The 12,858-nt window shown below is 36.9% G+C and overlaps 2 long non-coding RNA genes across 3 annotated transcripts in view; one reads left to right on the forward strand and one right to left on the reverse strand.

Moving 5' to 3' along the window:
• The window catches only part of LOC148127326 (uncharacterized), a 54,439-nt gene that overhangs the window by 27,019 nt on the left and 14,562 nt on the right, over positions 1–12,858 (forward strand). The window lies entirely within an intron of this gene.
• On the reverse strand, positions 445–12,743 carry LOC113438532 (uncharacterized). Of its 2 annotated transcripts, none has more exons than XR_015742223.1 (5): positions 12,297–12,743; positions 10,674–10,880; positions 5,895–6,004; positions 2,778–2,945; positions 445–2,475 (listed from the first exon to the last, which is right to left on the reverse strand). It is a non-coding gene; the product is annotated as an uncharacterized LOC113438532 (long non-coding RNA). The 2 variants fall into 2 exon arrangements; XR_015742222.1 differs by having other exon boundaries at positions 5,895–6,033.

Below are 12,858 nucleotides of genomic sequence, written 5' to 3' on the forward strand. Positions count from 1 at the left end.
TGAAGCAAGTTCAAAGAAGTTCACTTTTCCTTTCTCACCCAATGTAATGAAGAATTGGACATACAGCATCTCCCTAAAAGTAGCTAGAATTGGCAAAATTAGATCTTTGGGTTTAAATCCAATCAACAACCACTGAAGTCAGAATACGAGTTTAAAATGGCCTTTTCTAATCGAAAGCGTGATTGCCAAAGCCATTTCTGGAGCAGATACTTGGTATATGTGAGTCTAATCTTTGCCATTATAATGACCCACTACTCTGGATATTGTTTTAATATTGATTTATTCCAAGGACATCATTCTTTTTATTACTGATTGTTGAATTTCCCCTTTTATTCTGGATTATGATCCCTCTATCCCAGGGGAAGATACCCTACTGAGGTCAAAAGAACTTAAGTTTGGGGAATAGTTGCAGTGGGTAGAGCAATAGGACAAAGGGGGACCAGCAATTTTCATGCATTTATTTATTCACTTAAGTTATACACCGCAGTAATGAAAAACAGACTTTGAATTTTCATTTTTTTTCCTATGGAAGACATGGTACCATCTAACTTTATATTCACAGCTTAATTATTTTCTAATGATGGTGAGCTTGTAGCCTTGCTGGAGAGAAGTATTATAAAAATTCTATTTTGAGCAATTAAAAATATTCTGAACAGTGAGATTTACTCTTCAGACTCCCAAGTGAACATAACTTCTCTCTAAACTTTGCTGAGATAGTAAAAAGGCTTTTAAAAACATGTAACCTCAGAGGCAAATATCAGCCACTTTTCTTTAATGAAGCCTGGGAAACACATATTCAACCACAATAAGAAGTGGCTCTTAAGGCCATATAATCCTATGAAGCTGTCTTATTTCAGATAAAGCCAATGACTCACACAGTCCAATGTTATCTTGTGTATTATTGCTTTCTGTCAAGACTCTTATTTATTACTGCTACTACTTGATCCTTTTACCAGTGTAAAACATCTGCATCAATTGTAATAGTTTCTATTCTCAGTAGACAAACCTGTTTTATTGCTATAGTTTTGTTATTACAGATTTCAACTCTGGAATTTTGGAGAACTATCAGGCAGTTTTATGCAGTTGCAGCAATTAATGCAACTGATCTTGGAATTGGTAAGTCCTATCTTATCTTATATCTAAGTTAGGCAGGGTCAGAAGTGGATAAGCTGGACAATAAAGTTTAAAAAAGTCTGGACAAAGGCAAACTTCATCCATACTAGTGAAAGAATATCATGTCACCAGAAGTCAAGCTTGACTTGAAGGAAGTCAAATCAATCTTTAACAATCCTTTTTTTTATTACATCATTTATATTTTATAATGATACATATTATATTTTATAATGGTGCACCCAGAAACTCTACATTGTGCTAGCCATTTTACATGCCACAGAGATGCACATACTTTGTTGATTGTTAGGGATTGCCTCCTTGACCATGTCAGCTATGACACTCTTCATAAGCAAATGGGCACCATGTCAATATCAGAAAAAATGTGGGAGAAATACCTACAGTGGTATGGCCATGTTCTATGAGCAGAACCCACATCGTTGCCTACATTGCCTTCCATTTTAATATAGATAGCGAGTGCCCATGTGGAAGTCAAGGCAAAGATGGCAAGCTACAATAAATGTGGACATGAAAAATGCCCAGTTGGATCCAGATGGTGTGTTTGATTGCACAAGATAGCAGTTGTTGATCTGAAAAGTAGACCCAGCACCCGCAGGAAAAACATTAGGATGTTGATGATATTGATGATGATGATGAGTTATAATTTATAATGAAGTGGGCTATCATCACATAAATTATTTAGCAGGACTGAAATAATCTAGGCTTTTGGTCTCCTTTGGTTTAATGTCCAACTGCCTTTCACAAGCAGGCTAAGCAGTGTCACCAATCTCATCACATCAAATTGCATCTCATTATTTCTCTCATTTCCCTCTTGGGATATGATAGAGAATGAATGTCTTCTTCTGAACTGAAACCCATTGTTTATATCTGCTTTAATACTGCCCTGTAGCATAGAAGAGTTGGCTGAATGCAGCAGACTCGATGTAGCAGCCTGGAAGAAAAATAGAAAAGAAAAAAACTGCAAAGAAGTAGTTTCCAATCTTCTTTACAGCAGTCATATGTACAATCACAACTTTACTTTTTATTCTATGGTTACAACATAACTCTCTCTTTTCTATAACCTATCCTGTGGAATCATCAAAACCATAAATCTTAAATTCATTTTTTCTGTATTACACAAAAAGTCCATAAGGAATTTCCAGTCAGCAATGTATGCAACTATTGACTTTTCTCTGATCAAAGAAGTCAATTTAGCCATCTCAGCAAGTTCCATCATCTTCACCAATTGTTTCTCCATTGTGAGCAAGGTCGAATTTTTCCATCTGTGTGCATAGATGGAAAGAATACTAATCTTGCTGCAGTTATCATGCACATATGATTTTTTTAAATATTTGTCCTTCAGACCTAAAAGAAAAAAATTATATTAATTAGTCTCAATTTTATATTAATCTTAAAAATCTTATGAATTATTGTGTGTGTTTGAGACAATAATCTTCTAGATTTTTTTCCCATGACCCTCAAGCATGATAAAAATGTCCCTTCTTGTTGTTCACATTTCCAATATAAATTTCAATATTCTTTTCTTTCTCTTTCTGAAATGCACATGCTAGCCGCTTCTTTCAAACTCATTTTTTTTGTTTCATCATTTCCATTTCTCTTACTTTTAAAGGTTGTTATAAAAGCTTAATTTGTTGAGAAATACTTACCTTCTCTGCATATTTCTTTAATTATTCTTCTTTTCTCTTTACTTCGTTCAAAATAGCATAGACTGTGGTTTCATTAGGCCTGAAATAATAATAACACCTGAAGGAGGTCGCAAAGTTTGTGTGAATCATCCCTCAAAGCTTCTTCAGGAAGCAAGACAGCTTGCTGACCTTTAAGAATAAAGAGAAATAGTCTTGATGCTTTACAGTGCTTCTCTTTGCGCTGCTTCCCCAAACCCTGCTCATTTTCCTTTGGCAATTCTAAGGGTGAAAAAAGTCACCATTTTGCCTTTTGTCAATGCTGTAGGATGCTTGGAGGAGAGCAACACTCATTTTAGAATTCTCTGGAAATCCTTTCCACTTTCCAAGTATTGAAGATGCTATAGATGACTGCAAACACTTAAAAAAGCTTCCATCGTGCCGTGTTTTGGGGCTTTCCTTGGAAAGCTTTCCTTGTCCAACTTTTGCAAATGAAGGAAAGAACCCAGAGGACATTCGGTAGAAGATGATGGCATGCCTAGAAGGCAGTGCAAAGTTTCATTAAGGCAAATCACATCTCTTTGTCTTGATAAAAAGGACTACATCATTTTCCCAATGAAAAGGTCTTCCCCGTGATGAATTTAAGCTGCCTCACATAGGCACAATTGCACTTTAGAGAATATATTGTAGAAAAAAATGTTTCAGTTGTGGGATATTCTCTGTTTAGTTTCCTTAGCTGCTTTAAACATTAATTGAACAGGATTTCCAAACATTTAAAGCTGCTTTTCAGATCTGGTTATCTTTACAAAATAACGTGATAAATGTTATTATGAAACACTCCACTTCCCTGTGATCAGCTGTCGCAAGCAGACAATAAAGTACTTTTATTCCTATGGTTAGAAGTGGTTTACCATTATCAATTACTGCTACTTGTGCTTAACCTTTGTCTTAGCTGTTGAAATATTCTGTGCAATTGTAGCCAAAACAAACAAATCAAGTGGAGGGCAATCTTTTCCATAGTAGCTTAATCTCTTTTTATTATATCCAACTTATTTCCTTTTGCCTGACAAGCACACCATCAAAGAAACTATAAAATGTAATGGTCACCTTTAAAATAGAATAAACTTGATACTGGGCAAGAATTTCCCAACACAAATGGATTTTTAAAAAATCAATTCTACTGTGTTTCTATATTTTAATTTCAACTAATTAGACCCCAAAAGTCTGAGATTATATAACTGGGCTTGCTATGGAGGGTTTAGTTTCTATGCCAGTGAGATACTCGGTCAGTTGGCATCTTCAGTGCCAACAATGTGATTAATGTAGTAACTGTGGGATTTGAAGAGAATCAAAAGAGATTACTTGAAATGTACAAGTGGTATGGCTTTGAAGAGTGGTATGGCTTTGAAGAATGTATTCAACAGCTGTTATATGAGGGAGTGAGAAAGAACCTCAAGATTACCCTCCTTGATACTCTTTGATATATAAAAAATAGTGGAGAATCTTTACTTCCAAGATTCTGCTAATATGTCCAGCAATAATAGAGTTCCATTAGTCTCCACTTGGTTTATCTCAAAGGGCTGATACCATGAATTGTGCCCTAACAATGATAAACTATCTATTTGGTTCCTGACAATAGCTTCATTTCAATTCCTAATACATGAATAAAACAAAGTCATCATTAAAAGCTCTTCTCAACATAGCTATCCATGAATTCTTGAACTGACAGAAAACTCTACTGATATAAGTAGATATCCAGTGGAAAACTCAATTCTGCCAAAAGAATGTGTATGTTGATTACCAGGATTGTTGAATTTCTCCTGTTTCTCTTCCTTCCCATCAAACATCACTAATTGACAAGAACTATCAATAATTCTCCTTAATGTGCTCTAGGGCTGGGGTTGAGGAAGAAGGCAAGTTTTAGTAGATGTCTACCCCAGAGGGTTTAGCCATCTTTCAAAATTCACTGTAGTTTGGAGCAAATATTTTGAAAAGGGAAACAACAGCAAATGACTTAATCAGCAGCCATCAACACCCCAATCAACATCTAAAAAGCTACAACAGACTGCATATAAATCAGAACATATAAATATATAATAGACTGCATATAAATCCAGAATAGCCCAAAGCACACACTCTGCTAGAGAGAAGTTCCCTGAGGATGGGCTCCAGCACTAGTCTGAAAGCTCAGAAGACTAAACTTCTGGTTCTGATGACTGAGCCAGATTGGATCCTGCAACATTATCCTGAGAAATATATATTCACTTTCATTTATCAAATATTTTGAGTTGGTATGTTCAGAATGATCAGCTGACATCAGCTGGTGATCAGCCTCCTCTTGGACAGAGATTTAATAGTATAGTATTTTAGAAGAGGGATATCTCCTTTATCACATCAATTGAAGTACAACCAAACAGATAGGTGGATAGTAGCAGAGTTGCGCTATGAAAGAGTTCTTTCTCCCACTTTACCATGAACTCTCCTCCCTTCTGCACAGGTCAGTTGCAATTCAGAGTGAGTCAGTTTCCCAAATGAAGGTTTAGTTCATAGAGACAATGGGAGAACTGGATTGAAAACTAGACTCTACTACCCCAAAACAGAATTACCCTTAGAGACAATGCTCTGGGATTTGAGATCAAGGGGTATGCTAGTCTAAAATGTTTAAAATGTGCCAGGTTGAATCCAGCCCCAGGAATCACCCAGTGGTGGGATTCAGCCAGTTTGCACCATTTCAAGAGAACCAGTTGTTAACTTTCTGAGCAGTTTAGTGAACTGGTTGTTGGAAGAAATCATTAGGGCAGAGAACCAGTTGTTAAATTATTTGAATCCCACTACTGGAATCACCTGACAAGAATGTTGACCAAATTGTTGACGAAGCACAACATCTTGACTCACTATGAAAATGTTGCCATTAGTTGCCAACTTAAATGTGAAAGTCCTGGAGCTAAGTTAAGGAAAGGCCTTAAATGTTCTGACATAAAAGTAGTCTTTCTGTCTTTGAGTCAATTCTATCCCATCCTTGGTTCAGGATGTATAAAATTTGCAACAATTCTCATCTAACACTTTAGAGACAGTTACTGTAGATGACCTGCTGGGTGTGGCCAGCTCTGTTTCAGTGATGGGAGTTGTAAACATACTCACTCTTCTCTGATCACCAGCCACTTCTCTGCTGCAGCAGCCATTCCTCTCTCAGCATTTAATTTGGTTTCCCAATTTTTTCCTATTTTTGAGTCCAATTTCGCTCCAAGTTTCTTTTAAGGGAAAGGAAAATAGAGCAGACCTCCAATGTGTGAAAGAAGAAAGGTCACTGTTTGTTTTAATCCAAAGATCCCAGTAGATAGATTTAAATAAATATTAATAACATTAGAGAAATATTAAGTAAATTTAATATTTACTTGCTTATTTACTGTTTTTTTTTTAAAAAAACCATCAGAGTTAACAGGCCTATTTTATATTGCAATATCCAGAAAATAACAAAAGTTAGCGAAGTGGGCTTTTGTTGCTTATTTGTTAGTTGCAGCCACTTTAATCAGAGGGACCCAATGCAAATCCTCATTCATCATATGGTGACATTTTATGAGTTAACGATGCTCAGTCAAATCCACTGCATAGAGTTCTTGTGAAGATCAAAAGTGTGTTTGGCAGTGTTATATCCATAATCTTTCACTTGTTTCAGAAAAAGTTGAAATGCTGCCCTCCCTTTCGCACACCACTGGTACAGATGTTAAAGCTTTTGGGATTGTTTGGGAGGTCCTCCTTGACTATGAAGCACTAACTGCCTTTGAACTGGACTTAGGGCACCTATGTCTTCAAGAAATACTCCTACATTTCCCCACAGCCAAATGGTTAGTCTCTTTTGCGTGGAATCCTCTCACTATCTCTGTTGCATGTGGGAATGGAGAAAAATCAGAAAAGTGAGAACGAAAGAAATTGTCTTATGTAATGAGATATAAATCAACTACAATGGATCTTTAAGCAATAGTCAACTTCACTGAGAAAACTCTATATTCCAGGGCAAAAAATAAAAATAAAATCCATTGTAAGCCCTGTTTTATGACGAGTTTACTAATTTCATAAATCTTTCTAGATAAGTGCTTGTCATTCATCAACTAAAAGCCTCAGGCTTTGTCCCTCCCCACCTGTTTTCAAATGGTTTTACATCATTTTATATGTCTCATAAATTCTTTAGAAGAAATGTTTGCTTTCTGCCAGATTTCTGTGTGAGAGAATGGATTGTTTTCATCAGTCCTTGTCAAACTACTGATGCAATTGAATTACCATTTAATTTAATGCATTCACTTCTCTGATAGCAGGAAGAAGAAATTCCACTAACTGCAATAATGCTATCAGATCTGAACCATAAAGTCCAGACAATCATTAAATATCAGTGATATACTTTTTCTGCCTCTCTTTGCTACTGTCTACTGATTATCTGGATTGCAGCTCAGATCTGAAACTCCTAAACTATGAAACCATAGACGTGCCCTCTGGGAAGTAAGTGTCTTACTTACATAAGCATAAATAGTACTGCAGCATAAGCCTGAATGGGTTGTCTAAAAATGAAGAATCTTTCTTTCTTTCTTTCTTTCTTTCTTTCTTTCTTTCTTCCTTCCTTCCTTCCTTCCTTCCTTCCTTCCTTCCTTCCTTCCTTCCTCGCTTCTTTTTCACATTGTTTGGGAATCAAAGGAGGACAATGACTTCTCCATGTGAAAAACCTTTGAATAAGAACATTGAGGTTTTGTGCTTTAGATGCTGTCTAATTCTTGCTTTCCTTAAAGAAAGCATTGTTTAGTTGTATCAGTTGTGTCTTGTGCTGGGAAAGAATAGATAACTTTCTTGGATTCATACTGGCTCCCAATGCTTGCCTTGGATTCAGGTTGGCTTCCTGTGCTTACCATCCTGTAGGACTCCTTTGAGTAAAAAATTCCATCTGCTTATTTAAACCCTTATCATTACCTCTTTCAATGTTAGTCATAAAATTACTAGGGGGAACAGACAAGACTCAGGCACATTGTCATGCAATTGCAATGGGACTAAGAGGCATTTTAGCATAATGTAAGGGTAGATCATCAGAATGAATTTCAGCATATATTTTCCATTGCACGAGTGAATTATGGATGAACACAGAGAGCAAATGTTACATTAAGATGCTCAGCTGGCCATTGGGATATGATTCTACAATGGAATGAATAGAATTGCTGAGTAGAAAAAGGATGGAAATCATGATGATGACTGAAATGCATTGAGAGGGCTAAGAAAGAATAAACAGAGACAAGAATGGTGTCTAGGAATAAATTGGAGGTTTTACACTTCCACATCTTTCACTTAGTTACATCCATGTCGAAAACATTCTCCTATAAAATATCTGAACCATTTTTACAGTATATGTAACTGCTAATTGATATGTATGTAATGCATTAAAAGGGAGTATAAATGCATCTTATTATAAATGCTTAAATGAATATCACAATCTAATGGGCTGGGTCCATTAGTGTTAACTACAGTGTTGTCTACATGATTCAGGTCACAGCCAAGGACCTACGAGTTATGACGGTAATGCCATATAATGTAAGCTGTTCTAAATAGGAGTTTTTTCCCAAAATTAAGGGAGTTTGATACATAGTTTAAAATATGACAGTACACCAAAATTCAAATTTCAGTAGGTATTAGTACTGATTTCCCCCCATAATTTGTAAATCTCAATATTTTGTTATTTTCTCTCTTGAAAAACATTTCATTAATCTGACTAACTTCAGGTATTGCCACATCAATGAACAGATTTCCTTTTTTCCCTATACCTTTAGAAGTAGTCTGATCTAGTAGGTTTCAAGGACTTATCAATTTGAATTTTGGAATCTCCGAAAATTTTGATCTCTTCATTTAGCAAAACTTCAGCCAATCTATCAGTCCACATCATTTGGTCATGTTAAATAGATTAACCCAACAAGAAGCTCAGTTCTTCACTTTCTAGTAATTCCTCTATTTCCATAGAAATGTGAGGAGGTTCTAAATAAAGTAACCAGAATAACTAACTACTTTCCTTAGGAGCCTTGAATGCATTTTGCTCGTGCCATATGAATACTCTCTTGAAAAGAGAAGGCAGAGAAAGGAACAATTTTGCATCTGTTTAGCTTCACCTTCCAAATTGGAAATAGAGAGACAGCTTTCCTGTTGCCAAAATCCTGAACTTTTCTTTGTTCCCTCTCATAGCTATTCTGTAATTTGTGGCAGTTGCTGACTCAGTCAGCCACTGGTATCAGCCTGGCACCCTGTCTTGCTAAGCAATAAATAAAACAAATGTCCTGGACTGTTGGCTTGGCTGGTGACAGGCTGGCTGCTTGGCTGACTGACTGACATATCAAACAAACAAAAACCAGTGTTACTGTCTAGAATTTCCGTCTTGCTTGTGTGGAGTAAAATCTCTGTATCTTCCTCACCTATTTGTAAAAGGTAGTGGAAAAGAGAACTGGAAAAAGAAAACATTTAGAATAAAAATGTGTACATTCTATTCTCTCAGCTTATTACAGTTGTATCTGTCTTCCATGTGAGGAACTTAAGATGACACAAAGATTTGCTTATGTTATTGTTACAGCCTTGTAAGGTAGGCCAAGACTGGGAGAGGGTCACATTCCAATCCCCCTCATAGGTTGGGAGCCATGTAGTGGACTGTAGTACACAGTCCTGCTCAGTTTTGTTCACTCAATGTTTTCTCATGGATGCGTTTTTCATATCAAATCTTCCTCAGATCTTAATTCCATTGTACCCTTGGATAATCAGTTTCAGTTTTCACTGAAGTATTTAAGGATGTTTCAAAGCATAGTTCACACTTTTGCTAGGTCAGTGAGAGTTTGCTGTACATCAGCTACCATATTGTCACCGTCATCAGCCATTCAGTCCTATTTGACCCTCGGCCACTCTATGGAACAGGACTCTCCATGCCCCTCTGTCTTACACTGTCTCCTTCAGATTTGCCATGGTCATCTCAATGTCATATTTTATAGTGTCCAGCCAGTGGAGTGGCCCTTCTCCTTTGTCCTCTAATCACTCCCAGCATGATTGATTTTTTGAGTGAGTCAGCTCTCAAAACATGACCAAAGTATGACAGTCTCTGTTGGTGATCTTGGCTTCAGGTGATGTGTTTGGTGAGTTTTGGTCTAGAATATGTTTGTTTGTTATTTTTGCGGTCCATGGGATGCATAATAGTCACCTCTAGCACCCCAGTTTGCATCCATCTTTCTGCTATTTGCCTTTTTCAGAGTCCAAGTTTTGCATCCATAAGTAACAATTGGAAAAAAATGCTGCATTAACTAAGTTGCATTTGGTTATGAGGCTGATGTCTTTACTCTTCCAGATGTTATTTATGCCAGACACTGCAATTGTTCCAAGTGCTATACACTTTCTGTTCTCAGGGCTGTATCAGTAGTGGGATTCAAAAATTTTTATTACCGGTTCTGTGGGCACGGCTTGGTGGATGTGGCAGAGGAAGGATACTGTAAAATCTCCAGCCAGAGGTGGTATTTGCCGGTTCTCCGAACTACTCAAAATGTCCGCTACCGGTTCTCCAGAACTGGTCAGAACCTGCTGAATAACACCTCTGGGCTGTAGTCACCACTTTGGTCAATGGAGTAAAGGACTTCATGTTCCTAAAGCCTAGGAAAGTGAATTCCTTTACTGTTATAATAATCTTATTGTCCATTTGCACTCTAACTTGTGTGTTCTCTGCAGTTGTCATGCTTTTGTTTTTCCCTAATCTCCATAACTGTTATAATTTATATTAAAAGGATTTCCTATATTATTTCAAATTTGTTTAACCCTATTGGGAGAAAACACTCCCCCCCCCCAAATTTTAGAACAGTTAAATTTTTCTTTAAAAGCATTCATTATTTAACAAATAATAACAAATAAATATATGATACCAACTGTCTGTTTGATTTCCTGCTTTCCTGGAATTTTCAGTCTTCTTCCAAAAGCGTTTATTATTCTTTGGGAGGTGAAGGAAAGAATTATGTGCAATTTCAGACTGTTCTGTTAGATATTGTGCTGTTCCTTTGCACTTCATTAAGAACATTAGTGTTGTGCCTTATTTCTTGGCAAGGCACATATTTAGCAAACTTCATTTACTTTTGCCTGCAAGAAACCAACATGATGATTATTTTTTTGCATGCTTTGTCTCTGTTCATGCCAAAGTATCATCACAAAATTATTAAGACTGTGTACATTCCAAAAATGATCTGGAAAACATGCTTTGGACCTTGCATGAATAAGAATAGTATCTGTGATGAATCTTAAATTATACAGAACTGCACAGTTTCAAGTCCTACACAATAAAGTGCAGAGCAAAGGCAAGTCTGTTCAAGAAATTACTTTTTGATTATGCTTTAAAGAAACTAGTGGAAATCTCTTAAATGTTGGGTTTGGAGATCACTCAAGTAATAATCCAACTTTTAACACAGAACCATCTTTTATTAATCCACAAAGGACATTTTGTTTTCTCTGAGGTAATTTACTCAAAATAGAGAAACAAGTTTGAGACCTGAAAATGCAGGGATGCTTACCTTTATTTAGAGGGACTGTGGATAAAATAAACTCATAAGAATTAAATTTTGCAACCACCAAATTTTTAAAATTTCTTGTGTTGCCTTGGCTAAAATTGAGTTTTTAAAATCCATGTATTATTAGTAAAAGTGTTGATTCAAAAATACACATGCTTGATTTTTAGTTAAAATATTTTTTTACTCTTGTTGAACAATAAATGCTAGAACCAATTAATTTAAGCAGATAGCCATAATGATAAAACACTTTGGGGGGGAGAAAAAATTCCATACATTTTCATAAGTAATAATGCAATCCCAGTATTAATAAAACTAAAGTATGTACTTTTCTCAAAACATTTCTGTTGGAGTGCAGTGTGGCTGCTAATGCACAGGGCATATGGTTGTGGTGATTTGGTGTTTGCAGCAGGGGTGAAATTCAATTTTTTCCCCTACTGGCTCTGTGGGCGTGGCTTGGGATATTTGGTATAATAGTAATAGCAACCAGGGGTGACTTTTTACTGATTGAAATCATCCCTATCACCTCTCCTGATTTCACCCCTGATTTGCAGACACTTAATCCTGATTGTTTGTCTGCCTGGTTTAGCAATGGCAACTCCCTATTTCTAACAAGAAAACAAACAAATAAACATAATAAATCAGTCCAAAGATTTCAGTTAAGGCACAAATTATTGGGTTCACATTATCATATTTAGGACACATTATTATAGCAATGCTGAGAAGAATGGAAGTCAAGAGGGGAAGAAGGATGACCTATAGCATGATGGGTGGATGTTGACATGCACTTTGTGGCACATAATCAAATATAACTACATCAATACCTCAATACTCTACTCTCAGGTGAACTATAGCTGTAAATTAGATTGTCCCGGTGCTCTGAGCATAGAGACTGCCTGAAGAATAGAAGAGCTGAATAGCATACCCAGAAATTTATCAAAAGCTTTTCAGATTGCTCTCACATGCCTAAGGCTGCAGTGTGAAACAGACTTACCTGGAAAAAGGCCAACTGAATTTGGTAGTTTTCATCTGAGATGAGGTACACAGAGATTACAGTCTCTCTGTTAAATCTCAGCAGGATCATAGGCTTGAATGGTGTTTGATTAGATAAATACAAGCTGCATGGGTGGCTTGATATTTTTCAAAACAGATTTATGAGAGAGGCCAAGATTCTGACTGTATTATCCAGAGTCAAATAATGTGTGACAGAAGTGTGGTGGTTCACCAGCAGCTGGTGTGGATGGCGGAGGTATCAGACAGTGAAGACGAAAGGGAACCAGTCAGGGAATTTGGCGAGGACTTGGATGAGGATCCTACATCCAATGCAGGGATGGGGCCAGGACCATCTGAGAGTGGGGTGCTGCCTTTGGAGCTTTTGGAGTCTGGCAGCAGTGAAGCAGAGGACCCTGGGGAGCCTGTTCCCAGTGCGTGTGTACACAGAGCTGCTAGAAGGCGAGAGCAGTTGAAGCAGAAGGGGTGACTCGGGAGTAAGGCTGGGAGGTGATTGCCCCTCCCATAAGGGACAAAAATCAGTCCTCAATGATGAAGAGCTTTGC

Source organism: Pseudonaja textilis, chromosome 2 (assembly GCF_049901715.1).
Source record: "Pseudonaja textilis isolate UNSWEBS1 chromosome 2, rPseTex1.2, whole genome shotgun sequence".
NCBI lineage: Eukaryota > Metazoa > Chordata > Lepidosauria > Squamata > Elapidae > Pseudonaja > Pseudonaja textilis.